At 43.1% G+C, this 6,589-nt stretch overlaps 1 pseudogene; it reads left to right on the plus strand.

The window, feature by feature from the left end:
* The first annotated feature begins 1,151 nt into the window (after window positions 1–1,151).
* LOC108513068 (U1 small nuclear ribonucleoprotein C pseudogene) overlaps window positions 1,152–6,589 on the plus strand; it is a 16,282-nt pseudogene continuing 10,844 nt past the window's right edge.

The raw sequence follows: 6,589 nt of genomic DNA on the forward strand, positions 1-6,589 counted from the left end.
TGAATACACTGAGGTGCTAGGAGGGTGGTGTGTCTGGAGAGGGCATAGAAGCTTTCCCTGATCCCCATACCTCGCCCTGTGCATCTCTTCCATTTGACTTCCTGAGTTGCAGCCTTTATAATAAACTGATAAACATAAGTAAGGTATTTCCCTGAGTTCTGTGAGCCATTATTTGAAATTATCGAATGGGGGGAGGGGGTTATAGTAACTCTTGATTTGTAGCAAGGACAGCCAGAAGTGCCAGAACCTGAGACTTGTAATTGACATGTGAAGTGGGAGGAGCCTTGTGGGACTGAGTCCTTAACCTGTGGTGTCTATGCTAGTAATAGCTTTGGGCAACGAGAAATAACAATAAAATCCTAAACTGCCCAATGGACTAAACAGACCCCATCTTGGTTAAAGAGACCCCATAGTAACCTTGAAAACTGAGCTCTCTGTCATGGTGGGATAGGAGGTTGGACACACCTCATTATACCCTCTCCCTAGCTAAGCATGATAAGGCTTTCTTTCATAAGGGCTTACCAGAAACCAGCCCTTTCAAAAGGCTCTCGCATCAACCAACCACGTGAGGCTGCCATGATAAAAAGCCACTGACCATGGAGTGGTTCTGGCCAGTCTACAAAGAATGTGCAGTAGGGGTTTCTGTGCCCTCTGCTTCATCTTTTGAGGTCAGAAGGCCAAAAACTCTACCCTCAGATCATGCTATCACCATCGTTTTTGTACATGGAACCCACAAAGGGGCATGAAGCTCATGTTTCTCCTTTCATAAATATTCACAACTCCTGCTATAGCTTATTGAATATGTATATTCAGCCAACCTGCTCAGTATAAATTCCTGTGCCCTTTGCCACTCCCTTGAAGCATCTGTTTCTGGCTTCCTGCGAGCACCTACACTTCCCAGCCTGTCACTTTGCGGGCTGCAATGCTTTATGAGAAAGAAAACTCTCTTTTCCACATGTATGGGCCTCATCATTCTCAGTTGACAGTAGTTATTGTCAGAATTGAATGGAATTTTAGGATATTCATGTAATGTTCACAGAGAATTGGTTGTTGGTCTTGGAAAACACCCCAGACTAACTCAATGTTCTTTCCATTACACTGCCTTCACAGCTGAATAAAAAGCCAAGACACTTAGAGTGTCACTAGAAACCATGGACAACTGCAAATCAATCAAAATTGATTTCAAAAGAATCAAACTGCCAGGTATGGTGTGCCTCTAATTTCAGCACTTTGGGAAGTTGAGGCAGGAGCATTGTTTGAGCCCAGGAGTTCAACACCAGCCTGGGCAACATAGTGAGACCTCATCTCTATTTAAAAAAAAAAAAAAAATGAATAAATGAAATAAGAATCAAACTTTTTTTTTTTTTTTTTTTTTTTTTTTTTTTTTTTTTTTGAAGACAGAGCTTGTCTGTGCCGGCTGGAAGTGCCAGTGGTGCAATCTCAGCTCCACTGCACCTGCTGCCTCCCAGATTCAAGCGATTCTTGTGCCTCAGCCTCCTGAGTAGCTGGGATTACAGGCGCCCGCCGCCACGCCTGGCTATGTTTTGTATTTTTAGTACAGACAGGGTTTCGCCATGTTGGCCAGGCTGGTTTTGAACTTCTGACCTCAGGTGATCCACCCACCTGGGCCTCCCAAAGTGCTGGGATTATAGGCATGAGCCATCGCCCCCGGCCAAGAAACAAGCTTTTTAAGATTATCTCTGTACATCCATCAAGTACTCAGAGATACCCAATCAATGCTTGACCTAGTGAATGAGCAAATAAAATGACTGAATCCATTTTCAAACTGCAGTTTAATCTGGGGAAAAGTAAGATTCATTTAAAAGCCCCTTTTCACTAACAACTGAAGGTGTAATTTTATTTCTGACAAATTGTCTTATTTTCAACGGAATCAACTCTATCATATAAAATACATAGCTCTAGCTTACCCCCAAGGTTGATATACAGCAAATTCAGTGATTTTCTTAACCTAATGTGATCATTTGGTTTAAAAACACTGTAGGCCCCTTTAAATATCCAGAGTTCAGTTTTAAGTCATCAAAACTCATGATTTCTCCTGATTCCAAGAGATAAGAAACGGGTGACCTGAGCTGCTGGTACTAGGAACCACTGCTGCAGAGAAGGCAATGTTTCTTCTGTCTGACCATTGACAGCAGGCAGTCAGACCTGAGCCCCTACTCTGTCCTGAAAATCCATTCCTCTGTCTCCTGCTAGGCATTCCTTCTCTTTGGGAAATTATTCTCCACTCTGACCAATGGCAATGTTATGCCCTAGAGTAATAAATGAGAGTTTAATTTTAAAAAGCATTTCCTCCTGAATATTTATATCATCCAACCCCTGAGGACACTAACTGCCACTGCTAGTGGCCCCTGTATCTGTTTTCTTCTTTTTTAGTAATAGACTTCCTATTTCTAGCCACATAGCCACAGGCAGAAGTAGCCATGTGCCTAAGTTCTAGTAAAGGGGATGTAAATAGAAGTGTCATGTATAACTTCCAGAAAGGTCAGGTTGCCTGGAATGTGGACATGACAACTGAATCTCAAACAATCATTTTAGTCAATAAGGCTGAAAGCCACTTTTGGTTAATTGGCAGTAATTGTGTTTGATTAAAAATTTGTGCATAAAACAAGTTTTCACTATTTCCACTGAGACGCTCTCACTTCTGCACCGTGGATGGATATGTGAAAATAAATGTTCCTCATTCTGTTTGTTTATATAAATAAATGCTTTTAAAAATTTCCTATAGTTTTATTTTCTGTGTCCCTACAGAAAACCTCATTCACCTCTGGATCCCGTTCCATAAAGTGGTGTTTGGGACCTATCAGCGTTCCTCATTGCCGAGAGGGGGAAATCAGTGTTAGGGCTATTTGGAAGTGTGGCCTTGATGTTTTGCATGAATAATGCCTCTAATAACATTCAGTACCAGGTGGAGGGAGAAAGGATATTAGTATCCCTCCCTCCTTCCCTCCCTTCCCTTTCCTTCCTTCCTTCCTTCCTTCCCTCCTTCCCTCCTTCCCTCCTTCCTTCCTTCCTTCCTTCCCTCCTTCCCTCCTTCCCTCCCTTCCTCTCTCTTTCTTTTCTTTTCTTTTCTCTTTTCTTTTCTTTCTTAAGACAGGGTCTTACTCATTACCCAGGCTGGAGAACAGTGGTGCAATCATAGCTCACTGTAACCTCAAACCCCTGAGCTCAAGTGATCCTCCTGCCTCAGCCACCTGAGTAGCTAGAACTACAGGCATGCACCACCATGCCCAGCTAGTAGTAATTTTAATATGTGATTAAAATATACATTTTTTCATTCCCTTTAAAACAAAAGCCACCACCCTACTAAAATGATTTTTGAAGCCGGACCATGGTAGAGGGTTTTGTGTGTATGTTGCTTTTTTGATTTTTGTTTTAACATGCTCTGGGGGTGATGGAGAACCACTGTTTCTACATCTTGAACTTTAAATTGCCACATCCTGGCCGGGCGCGGTGGCTCAAGCCTGTAATCCCAGCACTTTTGGGAGGCCGAGACAGGCGGATCACGAGGTCAGGAGATCGAGACCATCCTGGCTAACAGGGTGAAACCCCGTCTCTACTAAAAACTACAAAAAAAAAAAAAAAAAAAAAACTAGCTGGGCGAGGTGGCGGCCCCTATAGTCCCAGCTACCTGGGAGGTTGAGGCAGGAGAATGGCGTGAACCCGGGAGGCGGAGCTTGCAGTGAGCTGAGATCCAGCCACAGCACTCCAGCCTGGGTGACAGAGCGAGACTCCGTCTCAAAAAAAATAAAAAATAAAAAATAAAATAAATTGCCACATCCATTTCATCCCTTGTGCTTATTGTGAACATATTAACCACATCCATATCTAATCCAGGGATTTTCATTTGCTAATTCCAAGAGGGAAGGGTAAACCATGGTTAGACACATCCAGTCACCACTAGGTAATGTTCACATCACATTCTGAAGAGTTAACTAAAATACATTGCTTTTCATTTTAAAATGAATAGTTTTGAGGTAAATTTCAACCCTATTTCTGAATTACCCATTTCAATTATATTTATGAATTATTAAAAGCTAATAGAACTTCATATATAACAACAAATGTAGATAATTAAAACATGTTAATACAAAAATAAAATATATTAGCAGACTTCTAGTATCTTTGTAAGGCTACTGAATCTAAATGAAAATGTTTTCTTTCTTACTTGATTTTTTCATAATTGCCTTCTGTAAGAGTTAGGATACAAATAAAGTTGCTAAAACAAAGCAATTTGTCAAGCAGTTCTGCAGTTTTGCCAAAACAGCAAAGATATAAATAAGGTAGAACCCCTTGAGACCAGTGTGTGTGTGTGTGTGTGTGTGTGTGTGTGTGTGTTTGTAGAGATGGGGTCTTGCTCTGTCGTCCAGTCCTGCCTTGACCCAAAGTGCTGGGATTACAGACTTCAGCCACCACACCTGGCCCATAAATATATATTTAAATGAACGAAGGAGGCAACACAATGTAGCAAAAATAGTCTGGAAGATGGGAGAAAGACCTGGGTTTGGGTCTTGATTCTGTCTTCTACCAGCTATCAAATGAGGTCAATTGCACCTCTTAGGATAGTTATAAGGACAACTGATATCTTGCCTGCGCATAGTGGGTACTCAGCAAGATGAATTTCCTTTCTCCCTCCACCTGGTACTGAATGTTATTAGAGGGTACAGAGCCATTATTCATGAAAACATCAACGCCACATCTCCAGATGGCCCTAACACTGACTTAGCCCGGTCAGCGATAAAGAACGCTGATAGGACCCAAACACCACTGTATGGAGCACGATCCAGAGGTGAGTGAGGATTTCCATAGGGACATGTGGGGAGATAGGAAGATAAGACCCTCAACCCCACAGCCAGGCCTTAGGGGAATCCAGGGACAGCCAGGTCTCATGGCAATGGAACTGTACTTTGGGGACCTGAAGACCCTCAGCCACAGGTTTTGGGGATTTCCTACTTAAGGGTTTCACCATTACATTGTCTTGGCGACTCTGCCTTTGTTTCTCCTGTTCCTGCAGCTGTTGACTAACTGGCTTTGATGCTTTGTATTCAAATACTCCAAGAGAGACATTCTTATTAGTTTGTAGTCTAAGCTGCCTCTGTTTCACAAAGCTTTTGTAGCAAGCTGTTTTCACAGGTCACTGACCAGTCTACAGATTGGCTTTTTCTGGGTCAGGTATCTTCTCCTTACCAATTAGCTTAGCCAGGGTGACAGGCTACATGGCCAACTTTTCTCTGGATGCACCATGAACATGGAAGACATTCAGATCATAGTAGGTTGTTTGTCTATTTGTTTCCAAACTGGTAAAAATGTTTGTCATGTAGAGTTGGAGGAGAGAAGGTCATTTGTCTATCAAATGCCAAGTTTTGGAGGATGTGAAGAGCAAAGACTCTTCAATTTCGCCTCAAAATGTATTTGATGTCTCTCACTGATTCCACTTCCCTCTCTACAGTTCAACCATTCAGGACTTCTATTTTCTTTTTTCTTTTTTTTTTTTTTTGAGACGAATCTCACTCCGTCCCCAGGCTGGAGTACAGTGACGTGATCTCGTCGGCTCACTGCAACCTCCGCCTCCCGGGTTCAAGTGATTCTCCTGCCTCAGCTTCCTGAGTGGCTGGAATTACAGGTACCCGCCACCATGCCTGGCTAATTTTTATATTTCTAGTAGAGATGGGGTTTCACCATGTTGGTCAGTCTGGTCTCGAACTCCCGACCTTGTGATCCGTCCCCCACCCCGCCAGGCTCCCAAAGTGCTGGGATTACAGGCATGAGCCACCACGCCCAGCCAGAACTTCTATTTTCTTCAAACATCTCTCTTGCTCTTGCTCTCTGTATTTCTCTTTTAGACCTACAAACCTGTGGTGTTTTCTGTCTGGAATACCCCCTCTACATCCTCTCGGCCTAGCTGAAATGTCTGCTCCTCAAGGAAGTTTTTTCAGACTCCCACACTGCATCCAGCTTCCTCTGTTATAAGCTCCTTGCTATTACACCTTGTGCTTCCTCTTTCAAAATATTCCTCCTGTTTATAATTATTTGTTTAATATCTGTCTTTCCTGTTGACTGAGACTCAATAAAAGCAAGAATTTCTCTCTTGTCATTGCTGTTTCCTCAATATCTGGTCTAGCTCCTGACACTTAATGAAACTTAATAAACATTTATGGAATGAGTGAGCTTTTGTTATCATGCTATCTGGACAGAATATTTTGTATTTGAGAAGAATGAATGACCCCCCAACAATCTCAATGTTGGGCAGAACCAAAGTAACATGTTTTGGGCCGGGCGCGGTGGCTCAAGCCTGTAATCCCAGCACTTTGGGAGGCCGAGACGGGCGGATCACGAGGTCAGGAGATCGAGACCATCCTGGCTAACATGGTGAAACCCCGTCTCTACTAAAAATACAAACAAAAAAACTAGCCGGGCGAGGTGGCGGGCGCCTGTAGTCCCAGCTACTCGGGAGGCTGAGGCAGGAGAATGGTGTGAACCCGGGAGGCAGAGCTTGCAGTGAGCCGAGATTGCGCCACTGCCCTCCAGTCTGGGTGACAGAGCGAGACTCCGACTCAAAAAAAAAAATAAA

This window comes from Rhinopithecus bieti, unplaced genomic scaffold (genome assembly GCF_001698545.2).
Source record: "Rhinopithecus bieti isolate Rb0 unplaced genomic scaffold, ASM169854v2 scaffold_30918, whole genome shotgun sequence".
NCBI classification, from domain to species: domain Eukaryota; kingdom Metazoa; phylum Chordata; class Mammalia; order Primates; family Cercopithecidae; genus Rhinopithecus; species Rhinopithecus bieti.